Source organism: Pollicipes pollicipes, unplaced genomic scaffold, assembly GCF_011947565.3.
Source record: "Pollicipes pollicipes isolate AB1234 unplaced genomic scaffold, Ppol_2.1 Scaffold_7262;HRSCAF=8765_pilon_pilon_pilon, whole genome shotgun sequence".
NCBI classification, from domain to species: Eukaryota; Metazoa; Arthropoda; class Thecostraca; order Pollicipedomorpha; family Pollicipedidae; genus Pollicipes; species Pollicipes pollicipes.
Window position 1 is genome coordinate 9,937,959 of NW_023597055.1, and position 24,324 is coordinate 9,962,282.

At 56.0% G+C, this 24,324-nt stretch overlaps 1 pseudogene; it reads left to right on the forward strand.

Annotated features, from left to right (window-relative positions):
* Nucleotides 1-79: 79 nt before the first annotated feature.
* LOC119113412 (CCA tRNA nucleotidyltransferase 1, mitochondrial-like) lies at nt 80-5,360 on the forward strand (annotated as a pseudogene).
* The last annotated feature ends 18,964 nt before the right edge of the window (nt 5,361-24,324 follow it).

The window sequence follows — 24,324 nt, forward strand, 5'->3', positions numbered from 1 at the left end:
AGGCAACTGAACACCATGCAGCTGTCGACCGAGCAGCTGCGGGCCGCTGGCCACGCCCGAGGTGGCGCTGCTCGCCGACATGTTCCGTCGCCATGGTTACCAGCTGCGGCTGGCCGGCGGCGCCGTGCGGGATATTCTGTCGGGTGAGCTAGCGGCCACGTGGCTGAGAGCTTCTGATGGTGGTGAAGATAGGCGTGGTTTCTGAGTGACATTGAGTGCATGCTCGCAACCAGTTCACCACCTGTGCTGGCACTGTATATCGAGCGGATTTGTTCTGTTTGTTGTTTGTTTTTTGTTTTTGTCTTCTGAAGCGATGACGCGATCGAAACTACGTGTGTACGTGTGTCGCCTCACAACTACAAAAATATGTTATCTCGCGGGTGGGGCAAATTAAAAACGGACGGTCGGCTTCCGCTATGTCTGTTTCATGATCCAGTGCCGGCCAGCACTCGGCAGTGGTGACCTGTAAATCGATTAGACTTGATCCGTAAACCTGCTTATGCCTGTAATCCCTGAAACCCCTGTAAATCAGCGTATTGTGCTATGTGCCCGGACAATCCGAGCAGTTCTCCTTCCCCTTCCTACGGATAATCCGGGCAGTTCTCCTTCCCCTTCCAACGGATAATCCGAGCAGTTCTCCTTCCCCTTCCGACGGATAATCCGAGCAGTTCTCCTTCCCCTTCCAACGGATTATCAGAGCAGTTCTCTTTCCCCTTCCAACGGATTATCAGAGCAGTTCTCTTTCCCCTTCCAACTGGCAATCAGAGCAGTTCTACTTCCCCTTCCAACGGACGTGGCGAACACGACGGCAGCCTCGTCGCCTTGTCGCGCCCGCGTGCCGCGGTGGCGCTCGCGCAGCCTCGGGGCAGCTCCGCTGTCGGCGCGGCCCGGCCCGGCGCGTGTGACCGGCCGACCCCGGTGACCCCGGCAGGCATCGTCCCTCACGACCTGGACTTCGCCACGCCGGCGACGCCCGGCCAGATGAAGGAGCTGTTCGCCAAGGAGGAGGTGCGGTTGATCAATACCAAGGGCGAGCGGCACGGCACCATCACCGCCCGCATCGCCGACGCCGTCAACATGGAGGTCACCACGCTGCGCGTGGACGTGGCCACCGACGGTCGGCACGCCGAGGTCAGAGGGCAAGGGTTAGACGGTATGCCGGGGTCAGAGGGGGAGGTTCAGATGGTATGCCGAGGTCAGAGGCTTTGCCGAGGTCAGGGGCGAGGATCGGAGGGCATGTCGGTCATTGTGACGGTCATTGTCGGCAGGCCGTAGAGACGTCCGGTAGCCTGGCGCTGGCTCGCACTCGGCAACGAATCTGTGTCGCAGACTCGCGCGCGTGCTTTACGCCTAGGTCCAGAGAAAGCCAGTAGATTCCAGGGACTACGATTTGGTGTGGAAATTGACGTCATCTCATTTAAATGGGATACCTTTGCCTGATAGCACATGAAAACTAAGGCAGGGCGTCAAACGCGGTTGTGCTTGAACCGTGACAATCGTGGGTCACTGCGGAGATGGTGCGTGTGCGTGTGCGTGTGCGTTTGCGTTTGTGTGTGCGTGCGTGCGTGCGCGCGCGCGCGCGTGCGTGCGATGGCAGCGAGTGCGTGCGCTCGCTCAGGGTGCGCGAGCGCGCGGGCACGGCTGGCCGCCGGAGCCGCCGCGTGCTCACCGCGCCGCGTGGCGCCGGCGCTGGCAGGTGGAGTTCACCACGGACTGGGAGCTGGACGCCGGCCGCCGAGACCTCACCGTCAACGCCATGTTCCTCGACTTCGACGGCACCGTGTACGACTACTTCGACGGCGTGGACGACCTCGAGCGCCGGAGGGTCAGGTCAGCTGGGCGCAGACTGTCCCACCGCTCCGCTGTCTGCTCCAGGGGTCAGACTGGTCGTGCTAGTCGTGCTGACAAGGCCGGGGTCAGACTCCGGCAGTCAGACTGACCGTCCCAGGCTCTGATTGGCCGAGCTGGGGCTCAGGCTGACCGGTATGAGCTCGTGTTCGGCTGGTCCCGGGCTCTGATTGGCCGAGCTGAGGCTCAGGCTGACCGGTCTGGGCGCGTGTTCGGCTGGTCCCGGGCTCTGATTGGCCGAGCTGAGGCTCAGGCTGACCGCTCTGGGTGCGTGTTCGGCTGGTCCCGGGCGTGAGATCGACTTATCAGCTACCGTCGCGATAGCGCGCGACCAGTGACCGGGTAGGTATGAGAGTGTACCGTCTCTCACAGTTGGTGAAGACCAGCGTTCTTGAGCCAGGGTGCCGAACCCAGACAGACGTTTTCAACCTCTCCACCAACCCGCGCACCGCCGGAGCCTCCGAGGCCTCGGCCTCGACGTCTCGCTGATTTATGACGACAACCCACCGATGTATGTTGCGTTCCCTTCCCATTCGATTCTATATTATACCCTGTTCATCCCTCCCGATTCTGTATCGCCACTGACCTGAGCTCCGGCTTTTGTCGTGCCTTGACCTTCCCCCCCGCCACCGCCGCAGGTTCGTCGGCGATCCGGCCCGCCGGATACAGGAGGACTACCTGCGCATTCTGCGCTATTTCCGCTTCTACGGCCGGCTGGCGGCGGCGCCGGACGCGCACGAGGCCGCCTCGCTCGACGCCATTCGCGCCAACACGGCCGGCCTGGCGCGTATCTCCGGCGAGCGGCTCTGGTCGGAGCTGCGGCGCATACTCGCCGGACGGTACGGAGACGGTGCGGGCGGGGGTGAACAGCACAGGTGGGCGTGGACAGTACGGAAACGGCACGGACGGGACTGGCCGGTACGGAGACGGCACGGGAGGGGTGAACGGTATGGAGGCGGCACGGTGGGTGTGGACGGTACGGAGGCGGTACGGGCGGGTGGGGGGGGGGGGGGGGGGGGGTAGCAGTACATGAGGTGGGGGACGGCACGGGTGGAGGTGGACGGTACGGAGACAGCACGGGGGGTGGAGATGGACGACAACGGAGACGGCACGAGCGGGGGTGGACGGTACGGAGACGACACGGGGCGGGGGTGGACGGCACGGGTGGAGGTGGACGCCCCGGAGGTGGAGAATGCTGAGTGGGTCGGCGGAACCGGCGGCTGGGGCTGTTGACGATGCCCGCTAAACTGCTGGGGGCGCCGTCGTGACCTGACCTTACGTGATATCTGCCGCTGCTCGAGGCCCCTACCGGCACCTAGTGTCGCCATATACCTTACGTTCTGGTTAAAGCCTGACGTGCGGGCTCGTACCGCAATCTTGCAACCATCTCGGCCCACGGACGTGCACTTGGACCCAGCATCTGTCCCTGCGCCAGGTTTCCGTCGCGACATTTGCCCCTGCGCACGCTGACCCAGCCGCCGTCCGCCCGCGAGGCCTCCAGCCTGAACCCGGCGCCCGCCGCTGCGCCAGGTTTCATCGGGAGCTGATGCTGACTATGCTGGAGGCGGGGTGGGGCCGCACGTGGGCCTGCCTCCCTCGCCCGACACGGACGAGTTCGAGCGCGTCTGTGACCGGACGCAGGCGGTGTCGGAGCCGCAGCCCATCATGCTGCTGGCCGCCCTGCTCCGTAAGTCCGCGGCTCGAGGCGGCGGCCGTTGCCGCCGAGCCGGCCTTGGCAAATGACGTCTTGTGGTCTGACATCGTGGGTGCTGAGACTTGGGGATAGACGGAGAGATTTCGGCCAGTGGTCAACGCTGTGATATGAGGGCTGAACGAGCCTGCGCTGTCGTCGTGTCCCGCATGTTCAGCGTGTGTGTTGCCGCCTATCTGGCTGTCCCGTCGTCGCCACGCTTCCATGCCGGCCGGCAGGTTCTTCGGAGGAGATGATGAGCCTGCACCAGCGTCTGAAGCTGTCGGCGTTCGAGCGCGACCTCGGCCTCTTCATCATCGCCCACCGGGAGATGGCGCCACACCCGCAGCCGATAAAGCCGCTCCAGCAGCTGCTGGCCGACTTCCGCGCCAGCAAGCGGCTCGGCAAGCAGTTTTTAGTTGAGCTGGCGATGTATAGAGGGCAGCATGAGCTGGCGGCGGAGTTCGAGGCTTGGGAGCTGCCGAAGTTTCCAGTGACGGGAGCGACATTGAAGGTAAATAAGAGATCTTGTTGCTGCAGGGGAACGCCTATGACTGGATTGATCTGGATTACTTGCCACGCACACTCCAATGCTGGTGCTATATTCCGGTGATTTCAGGCATGTTTGTGCTCATTGGTAAAATGTCTTAAGAATGAATGGTGTGATATACCCCGGAATTCGGCCACGGTCTTGGTATAGAGAGGAAAGGCAATAAAATAATGTTCGCATTAGCATTGCTCATGTCGAAAATATGCGGTTTTTTAGATGCTAGAGAATCCGACCAAATGTGGGGTGACGGTAGTGTAATGGTTAACGCGTCTGCGTTAACCACTGCGCGTCCGGGAAACCAGAGGTACGGGGTTCGATTCCCCCCGGTGCCCGCCCGTCCTGCCAGGGTGAGAGGCAGGCGATGCCAAATAGCCTCAGCAGCTGAGTGCATCATAAAGCCCCAGTGCCACACACATCTGGCTAAATGAAGATGCCAAGCAGTCATCAGTATATTTTATTAGAATGTTCGGCGTTTCAATGCAGCTTCATTGCCACGACTGATGGGACCATAAGGGCTTCGTTTAAATTTCAAGTAGTCCCGTTGCATATGCCAATGATTTCTTGATAATGTAAAATAAGTACCCTGTGACATCTTGATTGAAATTTAACTTTTCAGCATAAGAATTCGTTATGTCGGTTCATTTCATGTTTTCGCAGGTTGCATGGCATCTGTTATGCGTTCAGTGTCTTCACCTTGGTAGGTTAACAGCTTGCTTGGCGATGCATGTACTACGTGCTCGCACACTTCCACATGATGTCGCCGGGCGCTGCCGCCACGTCCTCCCCGTGCATGCTGTCCTCGACGTCTCTCGGCCGCCGCACACTGTCACGTGCTCGGCGTGTCTGGCCGTGCCCGGCTCACCCCCTCCCCCTCCCCTCCCGCAGGCGGCAGGGGTGCCGGCCGGCCGGAACATGAGCCGGGTGCTGGACCGGCTGCGGCAGGACTGGATCGACGCCGACTTCGCGCTGGACGAGCCGGCGCTCGCAGCGCGCGTGCCGGCCGTCCTGGAGGAGCTCGGCGTGCGGGCCGACGGCAAGCGGTGATTGGAGGGGCGCGGCGCTCGGCGGCCGCCGCACGTCACATGCCGCACGTCGCACTTCGCATGTCGCACGTCGCGTGTCGCACGTCGTATGTCGCACGCCGCCTAGTCGGGAGATGGGGCCGTTAGGAGTGGTGCAGACTGGCATGCGTCGGGATGCAGACTGGCGTGCGGCGGGATGCAGACTGGCGTGCGGCGGGGTGCAGACTGGCGTGCGGCCGGCGTGCAGACTGGCGTGCGGCGGGGTGGTTTGTGACGGCGGTGTACTGATGCCGCTGAGGCTGGTTCGACAGGAGGGTGGGAAGGACTAGGGAGAGGAGCAGTTGGAGGTGCTACGATCGCACTAGATCACCACGAAGTTTGCAAGTGGTGATCATCACCACGGCACTTGAAAGATGCGCACATGCGGATTAGGCTTATTTTCCTCCTTGCAACTGAATCGTTTCAGTCCAAATGTGGTCTGGAAATGAGTTGCTGTTAGGCCGTGACCTACTGCTCAGCGTCGTCAGCGTCGTCATCAGCTACCGGTCCCGTGGATTCCAGCATAACGCACCGCCTGCCCTCTGGATGTCATGTCTTTGCAATGCTCATCCAATTGTGATGAATCGCGCGACGTTCGTGTAGTCAAGATGCTGCTTTGTTTTCGATTCCTGTTTGTATGGATCTTTTGGTGTGCTTTGTGGCAATACACATATGTATGCGGTATGGGGCGGTTTTTGCGTAGTTATTCAGAGATAACGAACATAATACACTTCTGCTGATACGCCTTGGAAGGGTCGAAAATGCGATCCTATAGAACGCTCTGTCTCGTCTCCGTTTTAACTTTCTTGGGCGAGATGTATTTACACCAGGCATGCGCACCAATCTAGTGAGAGATCCGACAGGCACATCCGGTGTTGAGCTCATCCTCCCTGACATGTCTGGTTCAAATGAGAACTGACATCGGTGAACTTGATGCGTCACCAGTTGGTTCATTGCAGCCGTCCATTCGGATAAAAAGCATAAATGCACTTTTGCTGGAACGTCTTGGAAGTGTCGAAAATGCGAGCCTGTAGAGCGCTCTGTCTCGGCCCCGTTGTAACCTGCTGAGGCGGGATGGATTCGCACCTGACATGCGCACCAATCTAGTGAGATATCCGACAGACATCCGGTGTTGGGCTCATTCTCCCTGACATGTCTGGTTTATACGAGAACTGACATCTGTGATCTTGATGCGCCACTGGTTGGTTCACTGCAGCCGTCCATTGGCATTCGTTTGTTGACATTGGTGCAGGAAGTCGCACATCATGTTTACTGTTAGATAGGGGTAACACCTTGTGACGCGTCAATCACGCACCATCCATGGAACGAATTGGCAAATTCTGACCACAGAAATTAATTCAAAAGCACTTGAACATCCGCAAAACAGCTCCCACCGAGTTGAACCCGTATCAGCCGGTGTCGTACCGGGTGAGCGTGGGCCAGCCTCGCCCCAGTGCCCCACGCCCTTCTCCCTCCTCTGTCAGGCCCACAGCTGACCCCGTCGCCGCGCGACACACAGCGACCTGGCTGCCGGGCGGCGCACATCTGCGCGCGTGAAGTTCGCGCGGTTTTCGCCCCTCCCCCTTCCCCTCACGGGAGAAAGCCGACGGCCGGCCAGCCGCGCCAGTCTCGGCGCACTACCGGCCGCGGTGTGGTCCGTGTGACGTCACCGGGCGCCGACGGCCGCCGGTCGGCCGCGACCGCGCAAAACGGCTCCGATTACGGAAACGGGGGGTGTGACGGTGGTGAAAAGCGGAGTGGAACGGCGCCCTGTGGGCTCGGCGAGCTCTGATCGGGGGCGGGTCAGCGTGACGATTTCAGAGGGCGAGGCGGCGCGGGAGAGAGCGGTAAAATGGATCGCGTGAATGAAATCGTACGGACTGAAGACCTTCTCCATGCGGCCTGAGATGCTACATAGTCGTTGTTAGGCGTGACAATGCGCAGACATATGAATGTACACTGTCATTCTTTGAGCTTGACTTGCGGATGGAGGCGGTTTCGGAGCCGGTTTTTTCCGGATGGAGCCGGTTTCGACTGGAACTGACTAAATAATGACGGACGTGAGATGGCGATCACGCTGGTCGAAACGTTGATTTTGCTGATAAGAGGGGTATGTGAAGCTCCTGATAGACACAGTTGCTTCCGGAACACCTCGGATCCATTATTAGTTGTTACTAGCAACGGACGAGCCCAGGAGTTTTGTCGTGATGAAGCCAATCAAAAAGTGTAGTATGCAGCCCATCTTGAGGCTGCCAGGCTCAGAGCTCATGGATGAATTATCGGCACATAAAGCCGCTATGAACGGTGCAATATTTTAAGCAGGCTGCGCAAAATGGGCAAAGAAAAACACTACACGTGTGGGTATCTCACTTGATCAATCTCGGCCAAAACTCGACGCCTGCCAGGGCACCTACTGCGCCCATTGAAACGGTGCTAAATGTTGACTGCGGGTAGGAGTCAGCTCAATGCACTGCGATTCATACTGGGAGCGGATTCTGCGAAAACATTGTTGGATCATACATGTGCATCTGTCCAGAAGGGCACAACATGCAACACCGAGATGCGTCAAAACAGTGTTGGAGCACACGTGTGCATCTGTCCAGACAGGCACGACATGCAACACTGAGACGCGTCAAAACAGTGTTGGAGCACACGTGTACATCTGCCCAGAAGGGCGCGACATGCGACACTGAGATGCGTCAAAACAGTGTTGGAGCGCACGTGTGCATCTCCCCAGAAGGGCGCGGCATGCAACACTGAGGTGACAATAAAACAGTGTTGGAGCGCACGTGTGCATCTGTCCAGAAGGGCGCGACATACAACACTGAGATGACATCAAAACAGTGTTGGATCACACGTGTGCATCTGTCCAGAAGGGCGCGACGTGCAACACTGAGATGCGACAAAACAGTGTTGGATCACACGTGTGCATCTGTCCAGAAGGGCGCAACATGCAACACCGAGATGCATCAAAACAGTGCTGGAGCAGACATGTACATCCGTCCAGAAGGGCGCGACATGCAACACTGAGCCGAAGTCAAAACAGTGTTGGATCAGACGTGTGCATCTGCCCTGAGGTGACGTCAAAGCTGTGCTGGAACACATGTTAGCATCTGCCCAGAAGGGCGCGGTATGCAACGCTGAGCTGACGTCACCGGCTGCAGCCCGCACTGACAAGCCGCCCTCTCGCAGACGAGCACGGTGCGGTGCGATGCAGCACAAGGCCACCTTTCACTCACTCCGCGGATGGGGTCGGAGACCCCGTCTGCTCCCACCTCGGGTCGCAGAGACGAGCACGGGCGTCACGTCTTCTCCCGCCGTCGGTCGTAGGCGCGCCCCTCTCTCAGGTGGTGTCGAGGAGCGTGTCTGCCTCCACCCGGTACCACGGCAAACGTCGGCTCATGGCTCCACTTTGATTAGCGATTGTGGCAGCCACTGTACAAATAGTGGGCCGGCTGGCTGCTGGCCTGGGAGAAGCCCGGCGGAAGGCAGCCACTGTATAGACAGTGGGCGATCTGGTTGCTGACCCGGGAGAAGCCCGGCGGAAAGCAACCACTGTATAGACAGTGAGCTTTCTAGTTGCTGACCTGGGAGAAGCCCGGCGGAAGGCAACCACTGTACAGACGATGGGCCGGCTGGCTGCTGACCTGGGAGCAGCCCGGCGGAAGGCAACCACCGCATGCCAGTGCGCGGAACAAAAAGATCCGTTCTCTTCTGGCCGAAAAGAAACGGCACCAGGAACGCACGCTCAGCTTGAGCCGTCCCACTTTGGGAACCGGTCTTGCAGGAATCTGGTTCTGGCTCACCTTAAGCAGCTCACGCTGTTTAGTTACTTAAGTCAATGCTTAAGTCACCAGTAGAAGCGAACATGCTTGCAGAAGACACCAGCTGTTTAAAGCCGTGGGCTAGGTTCGGGTATGACTCGCACCCTTACCCTCATGTGCAGTCCTGATACATGCACTGGTAGTGTTATGGGGTTGTAGACCAAATAACATACTGCAGACTAGTGTTATCGCAACCTGTGCAAAAAAAAAACACGAACGGCATCAGGCTTGTGCTGGACTCGATTTCCTATTTGAAATCAATTCAATAGTCGTCTCAATTATATGTGAATCAAGCTTGGTCTGCATTCATTAAAAGCCCTTACTTCTGACGTGAGTCAGAATTGGAGAGCTATTTCCAAGCTTGACACGCGTTACCACAATGTTATCTCGTTTGGTTTCCACTAAGATTAGGCGTAATTATTGTTTATTTTGAAAGCTATTAAATTAACCTCCATTTCTAAACATATTGACTACACTTTCGTGGTGCTCGAAAAAACCAAAGGTCACTCGATTCTTGTCACCCAGATCATCTAAATCAACGTTAACTTGCTTTGAATCAGTATTAAGCTATAAGTGCCACTAGAAATTCAGAGTGGTGTTTGCACTGAATGATGACATTGGATTCCAGAAACAAACCAACAATTCTGCCAAGAAGTGGAAGCTTGCTTGAACTTTTATAGTTTCTGATAACAGGCCTGCGGTTATATGACTGAAAGCCTGGAAACAAGGTTTCATGGGCAGGATTACACAATTATTCTATGCAAAGTATTCGGGAAAGATAAATGGACAAAACTTATGGCGTAAGTTTAGCCATCCCACAATTTCATAATTCATGGGAAAGCAAACTCGTTCGATGAATCCGAGAATGTATATATTTCCTAGGTATGCACCAATGCACGGAATGTTTTTTAGACGCGCTGTGGTTCTGGCCATTGCCATAATCGGTCAGTCTACCAAACTGTAGCAGTGGTGATACGTGTTCTTGAATAAAAATGCTTACTTTGAGTCTAATCACGCGGATTTAGCAAAACTTGTGATATTTTTATGTCTGATTCAGAATCAACCAGAATAACTTATTTCAGTTTGTTCGAATAAACATTTCATTTAAAACAATCTTTGGGAAGCAAATTTGATTCGAATTAAGATTCGGGTGGGAGGTATTTTAAACCGAGATCAATGCGTTCATATGGTTTTAAATCGGGTATAAGTCGCCACATGACGTGTGCTCTCGGGTTATTGACATCCGCTAACAACGTCCATGCCTGTACGTGCAGCGCACATGCACTTTCCCATGCACCGTCGCACACCCTTCATCTTGTGACGAACTGCTTCAAGTGCACGCCGCTCCGGCTGCGAAGCGGTGGTATGCGAGACGAGCGAGTCTTCCGCGCGGCGCCAGCGAGTCTTCCACAAATGCATGTTGCGATGACTCCGGCTGCGAAGCGGTGGAATGCTACCAGCGAGTCTTCCACAAGTGCATGTTGCGATGACTCCCACTGCGAAGCGGTGGTGTGCGGCACCGGCGAGTCTTCCACGCGGCGCCAGCGAGGCTTCCACAAATGCATGTTGCGATGACCCCCACTGCGAAGCGGTGGTGTGCTACCAGCGAGTCTTCCATGCGGCGCGAGCGTGTCTTCCACAAGTGCATGCTGCCACGACTCCGGCTGCGAAGCGGTGGTACGCGGCGCGAGCGAGTCCCACGCGCGGCCACACCAGCCAGCCAGCGTGGACGGTCCGTATCGGACAAGCCAGGTGTCCACCCTCCGCGGGAGAGAGTCCAGTGCTTGAAGGGCAGGCCTGACAGGGGCAGGGTGGCCGACCCATGCTTTGGGGACGTAGTTACTTTCTCCGCATCGGCTTTCCAATGAACCGGCTGAACCGAATCGCATCAATCTGCCTAAAGACCTCGCAGGCCCAAAGCGACGTTACTTAATCGAAAAAGAAATCGTATTACGTACAGAAGATTGACTTCATTTTTCAAGCGGTATATGATCCGACGTTGATAAATCTGACATTATTAGGTCAAACATACCTGCTAATGTACATCGTATTTGTTGTCGAAAAGTGCCGGCTCGGTGGATTATCGTGTTTCAGGCATCAGTAATCTAAAGCTATTCCGCAGATACAAATCCAACAGCGTAGATCATTTGAAAAATATCACAGAGGCGCCTGAATCCTGCGCCTCCTTCATATTGCTGTCGCGCTTTTCAGGAGCTCACGCGGGTTACTGCGCCTCGCAAAAATTGCGACGGGTACCGTTCAGCTCTCTCTGGAGCGGCGTCGCCGCCCGTCCGCGGCCGCGTCCCCAGCGGACGTCCGGCACAGAAACGGAGCCCGACCTGCCGCCTGGCCTCTGACCTCCGACGCTGCTGAGCCCGGTCGTGCGCGCCGAGGCCCGGAAATTGGCGCGAAACGCGGCCGGAACGGCGCGCCGCGGTCGCGCGCCCCGCGTCCGGCCGCCCGGGCTCCGCAGAACCGGCCCGACGGTCGTCGGGCCCGGTCACCCTGCCTCTTCAAGCAGGCGAAGCATGTCACTTGGCAGCCCATCCAGCCAAGCCGGCTTTCATTGCAACTGGCTTGGTTCGGCATTTCCTGTCGCAGTCGGGCTGTTGTCGGGCCTATTGAGAGCTGTGCAGCGGTAAGTTTTTCAATGCTCTTCCCCTCCGCCGCCTCCGCCCCCGGGGGTCTGCGCCGCCCCCCGAGGTACTGCTAGAGCCGTGGCACCAATCTCCGGGGAGCGCTCCTGGCTGAACGATGGTCCCGAAGTGGGGCTGGGCCACGCCTGCAGCCCGCGCGCGTCGGAAAGTGGTGCAGAACGCCCACCGGGCCACGGTTCCCAGGCACCAGCGCGGTTAACAGTCACAACCTGGTGCCAGTTACCACCTCAATGGCTACCAGACAACCGACGGCTGGATTGTGCGCCCGTCTCGCGAACACACTGGCGGCGACGGCCTTGAGCACCACATGGACTTGTGTTAGCCGGTCATCAATAGCCCAGCTGACTCCGTGGGAGCATTTAATTCCCGTTCCGCTCATCGCGCGAGGCGCGATCTCGGGCTGGTGCTCGAGGCGATTGTATGGGCGCGCAGGAGCCAGCTTCACATCACTCACATCCCGCATCTCGCTGTGAGACCGACTGAAGCGGTGGCAGACTGACTGCTGCAAAGATGCGGCCAACAGCAGACAAAGCGAGCGGGGATTCGGCAGGGCGCGTGACGACGGGGGAGGTGACCAGCTTACTGCCGAAGGCTGCGGGACATGTGACGACGGGGGAGGGTGACCAGCTTATCCCGGGGCCTGCGGCCGCCGGACGTGTGACGACGGGGGAGGTGACCAGCTCACTGCCGAGGGCTGTGGGACGCGTGACAACGTGAGGGGGGATGAACGGTTCACCGCCGGCGCAGCAATACCGCCAGGGAGAGTCCGGGAGGCGCCGGTCCGAGAGTCGGGAGCCGGCAGGTGGGAGACGCCGGCAGAGGGCGTGGCGCCAGCGGTGCGCCTCCGTGAGACGGCCGGCGCCGTTACCACAGGTGCCGCGCTGTGCTCCTGGCAAGGCCTCGTTAACGGTACGCGGCGCTAAAATGGCCTGCAAATGTGCTGGAATGACGAAGCAGTGCATTAGTAGTTAAAAATGGCGTTCACGGCTCAGTTTCTGTGGCGCCTCTTTACGGGGATGTCTGGTGCCTTACAGAAGGGCCTAGCCCTGTTTTGCACACGTCTGCACAAGCTAGAATTTGCCTCCTCCAAAAAGCTATGGCTACTGAGCTTCTAACCGAAGAAATGACTACCGCTCCCCAACCGACAAATGGTTTCTGCGACGGACAGGTGCCTTTTCACAAAAACCCAGCACGCCTACACATAAAAAGTACAGGGAAAGCACATTGACAACGCTACTTGACCGGCAACTTTTTGCCCCCCGGCGTGGAATGACGGTACATTCCACTGTGCTCGATGTTCTCTAGCTGTCGAAATTTAACACCAATCCTTAACCCTTTCCCCAAACTGCTGGATTAATGCCTTGCTTTCGAGAGCGCGTAACCGGCTGCATACATCCATTCTCACCTTTGCCAATGCTACAGATCGCTCCGCGATGTGTCGATCGCTTTTGGTTTCGTGTTGCCATGGCGACGAGTGGCCAAAATCGGAATCTGGAGTCGACTGGAGTGTTGCATGAACCTTCTGCGCAGTTGGCAAGCTTTACGTTTTAAGAGAATGGGAAGGCTATGTTTTGTTCGGATTGAAACACTGTATGAAAATCACGTCACATCAGAAATTATAAACAACTGTATCCATTACACAACGCAAATTCTAAGGGGTTAGGACTTATTGTTACCGGACACTGCATGGAACAGTAGGCTTTGGTGCGAAGAAATCGATTTTTTGAAAGTGCCACCATCGGTCAAGGCAAGGCCGGGTCGTGGACACCAAAGCAAAGCACGGCATCTGAATAATTCGTCCTTGCGTAAGCAGGACTAGTGCGGCTTGCGGTCCCGTTAATAGCACGCATTCAGCGACGAGTCTTTCAACTAGAAGAACCCGTTCAGCTGACGGCGCCCGCCCTCCGCCGTAGCAGCGGCGGCAGTGGCACGGCGGCGCTGAAACTGGCGCAGCGCGCCGCCACTGTGTCACCGGCCGGCCGACTGGGCTGATCCACTTGTGAGCGGCAGCCGCGACCGACGGCCGGCGCGTGCCGTGGAGCCGCCCACGGTGGCTGCGGCTCGGCGGCCCGGCGGCGCGGCGGCCCGGCGGCCGCTCTGGTGCATACCGGGCCTGGGGGCGACGGGGTGGGGTGTGGTTACTGGCGGATACGACAGGAGACGGGGCGAGACGTGCTCCGAAGTGGTGGCGTGTAGGACTTTTTTTTACCTCGGCTTGGATTTGGGGCCATAAGAGCAACGTTAGAAGACGCAGTACCTTGCCCCCTTCGATCAGTACTCGATCCATCCTGCTTACACTTCGGGACCGGGATGCAACGTCACGTTTGGCACCGTGCGGTCCGGTCGTACGTTGCTGAACGTTGGGCGTTGTCGGAGCTTTATCGGCAGCTGACGTGGAGAGCACCGAGTAGGGTTCACATCAGGGTCTACCGTGGTCTTAGACAACCATGAAGCTCTCCGCTCGAGGGACGGCTTGCACCCATGCAGCGCCTGTCGTCCAGGGTATACCGTGGTGTTAGACAACCATGAAGCTCTCCGCTCGAGGGACGGCCTGTAGCCATGCAGCGCCTGTCGTCGCGTTGCAGCTGCTTATATCCAGCACGGGGTATAAAACTCAACAGCCGGAACTGCCATCTAAGTGGCTACTCTGCGGCATAAGTCATCCCTGGTTATGAGCACAGGCAATCACTCAGTTTGGTGGGTAAGTTATGGACGGAGCGGCAGGAAATATAAAGACGAATTCATGTGAATGCAGTCGTAACATTTCTAAATAATGAATGGCTTCCGGGTTCAAACAAGACCGTCGCGTTTTCCGAGAACAATGGCGCCACTCGACATGCCATCCTCCACTTCTGCGCCGCCGACCATCCTGTCTTAGCGAACGGCGCTTCTCATTGCGGCTCGCGACGAAGCACCGGATTGGAGCAAACGCTACGCGCCCGCCGCTAGACTACGCTCGGCAACGAGGAGTGAGTCTCGCCAGATGTTACGACCCATATGCAGATGGAGGCTGTTGAAAAAGTCGGTGGGACACAACTGCCGTGTCGGCCATCTTCCGATGCCGGGTTGTTGGAATTCTAGTAACTCTATGGAAGGTCGGTGTGGTCGCTGCGGCACCCGATACGCGATATTCTCCGCCCATTGCCGCAGATGTGAGCCGGGGGCTGTCCCGCCGTTGGGCTGATTGCACGAGCTTGTGCTCGCGCCGCGAGGTTTGCTGTTGACGCCGGTGTCCAGCGTTCTCCTGCCCGCAGCCTGCTCTATAATCTACCTCGGTGACTTGGTGTAGGATGCAAACGATATGTCGTTAAATTACATATTTAAGTTTTATCTTCAGTTGCCATGTGTCTTATTCGTTGCGTCTTGGGTTATAGGATGTGCTTTTTAGTGTTTATATGTCTTTTCTGTATCGGTGGCATAATCGTTTGTTTTAATTTTGCGTCATTTTCCACCTTTGCGAGGGTCTGAACAGTTCGCTTCATTACGACCCCAGCACGCGCTGGCCGGTCGCCGCCTGCCAATTCAAGGGGACAGCAGACTGCCCGAAGAATGCTGTATTGGTGATGGGTAGGCTAGACATGAATTGAAGACTGGTTGGCTGGCTGAAGACTGGTAGAAGGTTGGCTGAAGATGGGTTCATGATCGCTGCACCGCCGGTCCAAAACCATCGCCGCGATTATCACCTAAAAGCCTGCGACTTAAATCGATTTAATCGGCTCGGTGATCTAGTCCGCTATCCCCAAGATAGATGATAAAAATCATCCATCGCTATGAGTACTCATTAATCTATTTACGAAGGCGCAATGATAGGCGCGATGCCCAAGATAGATGATAAAAATCATCCATCGCTATGACTACTTATTAATCTATTTACAACGACGCAAACGCAAACGCTCTCCTGCCGTCCTAATGGTCCTATTGACGTCCCGCCGGACGGACTCCCTGTGACGTCACACTCGCCGCGACCGCATCCAGCTCCGACAACTGCTAGCTGAAGGGGCGCACTGATTGGCGATTATCGGTCGCTGCCCCGGGGCTGGGGGCGCGTTCATTAGTGCCGGCTCCCGGCGGGCCGTTCAGCTGACGTCTTCATCAGCCAAATGCGGCGCAGGTGGGGCGGAACCGGCGCGCGCCGCCGCCGCCGGCCGTTCACCGATCAGCTGACGCCGGTCGTCGGCCCCGCGCGTCTCCGGTGGACGCGACGGGTTCGGCCGCTGGCGGCTGGAGTCCCGAGACTGCACCGGGGGGTTCGGTCACTGGAGTCCCGAGACTGCACCGGCGGGTTCGGTCACTGGGGTCCCGAGACTGCACCGGCGGGTTCGGTCACTGGAGTCCCAAGACTGCACCAGCGGGTTCGGCCGCTGGAGTCCCGGGACTGCAGCGACGGGTTCGGGCCGCTGGAGTCCCGAGATTACACCGGCGGGTTCGGCCGCTTGAGTCCCGAGACTAGAGCGACGGCTGTCTAAGTTCTCTGGGATCTTAGAAGAGGCTGATGAATCTGTGCGGGGCCTCGGTAAGGGCCGTTAGAGCTGCCTCATCGGAGATCCAGGAGCTCATGAAGGACCTCATCGGAGATCCAGGAGCTCATTAAGGACCTCATCGGAGATCCAAAAGCTCATTAGGGACCTCATCGGAGATCCGGGAGCTCATTAAGGACCTCGTCAGAGACTGATTGAGCTCCCCGGAACCTCATCAGAGACTGATCAAGCTCCCCGGAACCTCATCAGGAGCCCACAAAACCTCTGGTTTGAAATTTCTTTCCCCAAGTCACATGTCGTTGGGCAGTGACTAGGAACAGCCGATCTCTTTTTAGAGCGACACATCATATCCAATGTTATCAAACAAGTTATCGTTATTATCAAACGGCACCAAACGAACACGCTCCAGACCGTTCACGCGGAGGCTGCCGCCTGGCCGCCCCAGCCTGGCCGGGTCACGACAGGAGACCATTATCACACGCAGCGTGGGGGCTGCGTGCTCGCGGCCGAAGGCCATGAACCCCCCCCCCCCCCCCCTCCTTCACCCTTCCTGGGTGGGCAGCGCCGGTGGTCGGCGGCTGATGAAAGACGCGGTCGACGGGCCGGAGAACCCGCGGCTCCTGCCCCAGGCCACGAGGCGGTCCGGCGCGTTCCGTACGGTGGAGGAAGGGCGACCCGTCCAGAGGGAGAGGGTCTGGCTCGGCCCGTTACCAGGGGGGCGCCCGCGGAAGGAAGGCTGCCGTCTTGACAGGAATTAAGGCGGGCTTAAGAATGGATTACAGTTCGAGATTCGGTGACACCTGAGGCTGACGTAAGAATTGAATCTCTGGCCAGGGGAAAAAAGGAGCTGGAAAAATAAGGAGACTAGCTGCTCAGTGCGATCTTAATATTACGCAAAACGGGACATGTTTTGAAGACCCTCACATAACACAAAAGTTATCAGCTTTGATCTCTATCGTATAATACATGACTCAGAACTATTTACTATGAAACTGTGCCTTCCTGGCCGCTCCTGTAAAACAGCCGTTTTATCAGTGTTGCTTAGATTGGAAAATAGCTGGCAAGATGCTTAGCTAATATTAGAGCATGAATATTTATTTGCCCAGCACCTATTTTTTCACATTAGGTTCACGAAAAGGGGCGAGGTTTCGGCTGAACAGGAGCATCTTTTATCATCGTTCTTAGATGAACAGTAATGTTTGATTGTCTGGAAATGTCGTGCTGGCATGTCTAGATGAAGGTAGGTCACACCTTGGCCAATAAAAACAACCTCAATCGATACGGCGTTCCGAAAGTAATTCATGACTTTCACCTCACGCTGCGTAGCATATGCATTGGCTATCTGGCGGCTGACCACGCCAGGTGGGTAGGGCTCATCGCTTAAAAGCAGACGCATCTTTTCTCTCATTACGCTTCAGGCGGCCTCGTCAGAATCTCTCCCGGAGCTCCAACTCACCATCGTCGTTCGAAACTCGTTCTCATATTAATCGAAAGGATCGAAATCCGCGACTCGTCACAGCGCTGGCCGTGCCCCACGGGACGCGGCCTTGCCGTCTCTGAACACGGCCGTCGTGACGGGAACGTGACGGTGACGTGACGGGAACGTGACGTGAGATCCGCGCTCTCGGCGGCTCCCCGACGCCGCCATCCCGGCCGTCCGTCCGACCGCCGCTTTCCTCGGCGTTTTCACCGGCCGTACAATTAGCCGTCGCCTCCCCGAGCGCTGCCCACTCATCCTGGCTGGCCCCGGCTGACTGGCCGGGCAGCCCGGCCACCATAAAATCTATCTGGCGGTGGAGGCACGCCTGGACTCTCACTAGCTGCGCCGAACACTTTCTCTCTCCCCGCCTCTGGCCCGTCTATGCATCATCACATCTCTCTCTCTCTCTCTCTCTCCTCTCTCCTCTCTCTCTCCTCCTCGCTCTCTCTACTCTCCATCTCTCTATCTCTCTCTCTCTTCCCTCTCCTCATTTCTCTCTCTCTCTCTCTCCTCTCTCTCTCTCTCTCTCTCTCTCTCCTCTCTCTCTCTTCTCTCTCTTTCTCTCCTTATCTACTCTCTCTCTCTTCTCTTCCCTCCCTCTTCTTCATTCCCTTCTCTCTCTCTTCTTTCTCTCTCTCTCTCTTTCTCTTTCTTTGCTTCCTTCTTTCCCCTAACACACACTCCTCAGGATGATTATGATCCGCTCCTCCGCGCGCCAATCCTTGCCAGCGCATCTTTCCTTCCCGCTGTCCGTCCGCGCGCTACGACTGCATAGGCGATCCCCGCTGTTCCGGGAATTTTCAATTTATACGGAGAAATACCGGCTACCCGGATCATTATTTTGAACGTTGATCCGGTGGATATTTTTGCACTCAAAGGACAGCTTCAGCATACTTTCATGGTTTTGGGATTAAGTTGGACTCCGCAAGACAATTGCACCAAAAGTATATCTTAAAAGCTACCTAGAAGTCAAAGGGATAATCTTCCACCATTCTCAGAATGAGGAGTACGTGTGTCCCTGGTATAACGGGAGCTCCAATTAAACTGACTGCACTTTTTATTGCGGTTTAAACGGTACCTGGCCGTTCGACTTATTCCGGTTTCACTCCTGACGAGGCATTCGCATGCGACGACTCCGGGCCACCGCTCATCACGCATCATCCGGCGAGATGATCACAAAGGCGACATCAGTTCCCGCTACGCATGATCGCTAACGGGTTCGCGCCGCGGCCGCGCCAGGAGCGCCGCGGCCGCGTCAGGAGCGCGGCGGGCCGGCGGTCACCGGAAGAGTGAAAACGTCCCCGCAGGCGCCGGCTGCCGACGGAGATGAGCGAAAGTCGCCGCCGCTCGTGAGACGCCTCGCGCTCGGACGGCTCTGCAGAGGCGACCGGCCGCGCGCGCCGGTCGCTGTGCCGGCCGACGCGCCCACGCCAGTCGAACCGCAGCGACAAATGGCGGCGAGGGATTCTGCCGAATTGACTTATGCATTTAGGAGCGTGCGTACATTGAGGTCATCGCTGTACATTTAGGAGGGTCGCTACACCAATTAGGTGACAGCTTGGATCGGGCAGGAATAAAACCCATTTGTGAGCGAACATCAGGCAAACTTTTCGTAGTCCGCTCAGCACAGTCATCTGAAAAATATTAACGGTCACGAGCATTTGACGCACAATCATCAGACCAACAGCAAGCCATTTTTACGTATGCACCTCGCGCATCTTACTGCGCTGAGCAAAGACAAGTGAGGCTACAAACGACAGATAGGATTGTTTTTATCTAACCTCAAGCTCAGTTTTACCTCGTGGCAGCCATTGAATGCGCTGAAATGATAAAAAATAGCAGCGCGGCCTCGCTTCGTGAGCGGTAAACTTTGTGCGTCTCGCACAGGATAATCTTAAGTTATCGGTTGTCCTTAAGCTATGTTGAATTACCCAGATTCACCTTGAGACTGAATGAAATACTGTTAGACATGATGTTTGAATGAAATGCACGACGAGTATATGCATATGCAGCATCAAATATCATACACCGTAGCGTACACCATAGACCTGTACTGACCTAATTTTCCGTTTAATTCAGTGTCAGAAATGTCATTAGCATGCTTCTCATTGATGCGTAAATCATAGTGCTCAGGCAAAAAACAAGCTCCTCATTTCCATATGAGAGCTGGTCCTTCTCATAAATATTAATGGCTTGCTTTTCGGTGGATTTCCATCCTTGATTACTGTTTTCATGATCGCGGCGAGTTTTGTTGATGTATGGCGCGTATTTCACTGATGAACAAGCTAGGTCATGTCACACCGCCGAAAATGGACCCGGTCTTTAAAGTTGTTGTCGCCAGCTCTCCCGTGAAACCTGTTCTCTGACCACCGAGGAGGCGGCCCCACACATCTAGTGTGAAATTCCACAAATTAAGGGTCCAGTAAAATGCCTCATCACCAACTATTAAACGTAACCGAGTAACGGCGCAGGGAATCACCACGGAACCTGTGTCCTCTGTCAACATCCCACGCCAGCCAGGTCTTTTTCGTTTTGTATTCGTTGCCTTCGGCATGCCAACACCTTTCCAGAGTTTACGTTAGATTATCTGCATTTTGCACGGCCATACACAATGTGAATACATGTTTCATTGCGAACCCAGTTTGCTTCATACTGTAACAACACTTGAGCCATTTGATTCACCACTCATCATAGTATGTACTGCTTAATGTTCATAATCGAAAATAAACATCAACTGAAGTCAAAACTACCAGCCATGAATAATGCCACAACTCGACGCGGAGAACAAAGCAGAAAGGTCCCAGCTATCCCTCCGATGTACGATTACCTAACACCTAATAGATTACCTACCTACCTTACCTAATAGATTGGCGGTTACCCCTTCGGTCGCCATATGCCGTCGCATTCCTTCCGCCGGGCAGAGAATGGGGCTGGACGAAGCCGAGCCGGCCGTCGACAGCTGCGGAGACTGCATTGGCACATAGGGCCGCGCGAGCTAACACTGGGAGACCGTGGCTTCGAACAAGACACTAGCTTTCAGACGAGTCGTTCGGTATCCGACCAAGGCATCTCAGACCGAACAGGACACCGGTCTCCGAGGAAGGAAAAGGCAATCGTCTCCGTACAAGACGCTGGCCTCAAGACTCTAGTCTCCCAAGAGTTACTCAAGACAACAAGACTCTAGTCTCCCAACAAGTTACAACTACAAGCGAGTCATCCGTTATCCGAAGGAGACACCAGAGTCCTAACAAGACATCAAAGTCTGAATAAGATACATGAATTCGAACAAGACACCGGTCTTCGAACAAAACACTGATCTCCAACCAAACTACCAACCTCCGAACAAGACATCTACCTTCGAGGAAGACACCAGTCTCCAAACGTTGCTCTCCGAACTAGTAGCGGAGGAACCTGTATGGAGAAAGGCGAAGGGGAGGACAACGTGATGACATCTTTCTCTCTTTCCACACATTCCCTTAGTTGTGGGGTGGGACGAGGGCGGCTGCCCTCCTCCCCTCCCTGCCCCACCCGGAATCCACGACCCCTGCATTCTCCGAACAAGACACCTGTCTCGAAACAAGCCAACCGACACCCGCACAAGCCACTCGTCTCCGAACGAGACGCCGGCGCGCGCTGCGCCGCCGTGCGCCGCCGACCGGACGCCGGCTGACGCGCGAGACAAGCCCGGCGCAGCGGCAACGGCTGGCCAATTACGGCCGGCAGCTGGTCGCCGTCGCACAACTGTCCCCGGCTGGGGATAAGGCTATTTATCTCGAGGACCGGCGTCTGGTAATGGACGGCGACCGGCCGTGACGGGCTTTGAGCACGCACATTCCGGGGCTGCGCGAACGGGATGGAGGTGGTGCGGGTCGATTGCGAGATGGGGAGCGAAGTTATAGCACCCGCGCGTGGTGGATTTGTGCCGCTGGAGCTCGGGTGACCGCTAAGTGAAACATGGGTTCATGAAAACCGGCTGAAATTTGTTTTTTCATTGTGGTTTATGAATACAGCAATGACACAAGCTGACGTGATGCTTTGAACTTTATTTTTATTTATTTGCCAGAGCTGGCTGGTCATGCGTGGTCACAAAAGTAAATAAAAATCATTACACGATGCAAAATATTAGACCACTTGTGTTGCATGATATGGAAATGTAATGAAAACAGTGAAGTAAACGCATTGTTTGGAGGCTCATTACATTTACTGTGGGTCGAGCCACAGGTTTTGCCAAGTACGGATTGTTGGCAGTTGGCATGCTCTTTCTGGCGACTTTTTGGCACAGCAAAATATCTTTATGGGAAGGGGGTTGACACTGACATGAGAGACGACGCTTCGCCTGTAAAGGGACGCAAGATGCCTCCCCTGTAGAGGGATAAAAAGCTCCGCTTGTAGCAACAGGTCATTATTATTGCTTAAACAGAAGGACCGACTCTTAAGGATATGAGCTTACGGTCGTGGCGACCTTGGGCCAGAATAGTCGAGCAGGGATTCTTAATGCGCTCTTAAATATTATAAATTGCGTCATGGCGATGGGTGCAACTTTCCAAGCACTTGAAGGGCCTCGAGCTCTTCCCTCCGATTCGGGATGTCTCGAAACTTTAACATGGGTCTATGGGCGTTGTGCACAACAACTTGGCTTAAAAGCCCAGTATGTATCAACAATTTGGAAAGCTTTCACCTCTGGCCTTCCATGGCCATGAGCCTGCCAGTTCGCCATCGTCAGAGGTCGAAAGCACTGTCTTCGTTCACACCACCACCGGTATCGTCCGCTTGGGGTCCGCCCACCACAGCTCCCGGTCCCCTTCTTCCCCTTGCTGACCCTCTTCAGGCCGCGCCGCCCGCCACGGCAGCGGGTTCCAACGCCGAGGCAGCAGGTTGGTCACGGGCGGCACGCGATGCCTCCAACCTCAGGGATGCCATACGTCGCCGGACGGGCCGGGGGCCTGGCGTCCGTGACCAGCGGCTCGTGACGGCCCGTTCACCACGCTGGAGAGCTCGGGCCGGCACGCCGACCTCTGACCAGCCCGTCAGCCAACGCTGCACTGGCCGCGGGCCCCGGGTCGCCCGTCACTGGAGACAATCCCTGTCGAGGTCAGCTACCTCCAGCCGGTGACGGCGTAGGGGAAGGTGGCGGCTGGGTAACGGTCGCTCGGGTCCCAAGCGGTGATTTATCGCAAGCTCGTGCAGGCACCTCAGGCACGTTTGGTTGGAGACAGAAAGTCTCGTGTGGGTTTGGAAAGCTCTTGGCGGGAACAGAAATCAGGCTTTTAGATGACGTATGAGGCTAATCGATTTCACGATCCCTCTCGAATAATCGTGGGTGATTTGTCATGCTTAGCACATGTCGGTATTTTAAAATGTACCCTAGCCCACTGCCACGTCTTCCATGCGCATGAACACTCAATTATCGGAAATGAAGGTACTATGAGAGGTTTTCGACAGACAGCTACTTGAAAAAGATTGACAATAAACCTGCCAGAATGTTACAGAAGCCAATCATTAGGATGGAGTCATGTGCTGCTCACGGCTAATGGATGCTGGCTGCGGGGGTTAAACGCAGCATTTAGGGAGGACAAAAAGTTATCGGTGTACTGAAAATAATGTTGGCGAGTCCATTTTTCCAAGCGGGTTAAGTCGTAGAGAAGCACAAAAATCTTTGACTTTGACGTCCTGGCAAAGGAAGCCAAGTTCGGCAGGCATTTCTTGCAGGGGACTTTGTCGGCGGGCTTTACAAGATGGCCGTCGGGATGCGGCAAGTATGGAATATTATGCAACTTCACGGTAAATCCATGTACGCGCATTGGCTTTCTGGTGTGCATTCGGTCCGCGACAATATTGAAATGTTTATAACATAAATATGGGCGTTCAGCATTGCCGTTGTCATTTCCCTAGACGATACCGTACGCAGCACAGATGTCGCAATAGGTAAACGACGCAACAAACTACACGCGGGTGCTTCATCAGTCGATATGACCTGCCCACAGGGACAGCTACAGCTACAGCTACAGCTACTCCCCTGACAGTCGGCTGTCTCGGTAACGACCCCATGCGTCTCCGCCGGGGCCATGCAGCGTCGGATCCTCCCCAGTTTGTCTCGCGCCGCTGCAGAGCCTGCCGTGAAGGTCACTCACCTGTGCAGGCCCCACCTCCGCGTCCCTGACCGCGATGGCGCGATGGCGACGGGAGGTGGAGTCAACGACTGCAGCTTCGTTCGCTTCGCTGCGTTGATTCGCCAGGTTTAATCACTTTTGCAAACCTGGGTAGGTCTGACTCGTTGAACACTTCAATATTTTTATAAGCATAAGTTTTGATGATGCAAAGAAACAATGGTTTAAGATTCCAAATTACTGCTGCTTTTATTCCTTTCTGGGATACGTTGTTCTCTACAGCCAAACATGGCTGCGGACTCAGCGCCTGGTGGATGCTGCAGGGCATGGTATGCTGCCGCCGTGTTGTCATCCTGCTTTCAAGTGACACCGGGTTTGTACTCTCTTGGGAAAACAACCACGCTTCAAAACACACTGACAGCACGATGTTTTGCCGAGCTCTCCGACGAAATCCTTTCAAAGCGGGCAGCTCGTCAGTTATGCACGTGGGGATGCTGGTTACGCCGCGCCGCACTGCGCTGAGCGCGCCTCGGCGTTGCCTGGCGACGGTGCACGGAAAGCTGGCGACAGGCCAGGTCGGCCGACCCCGGGGGCATCGGGTCAAAGGTCGACTGACGATGACCACCTGC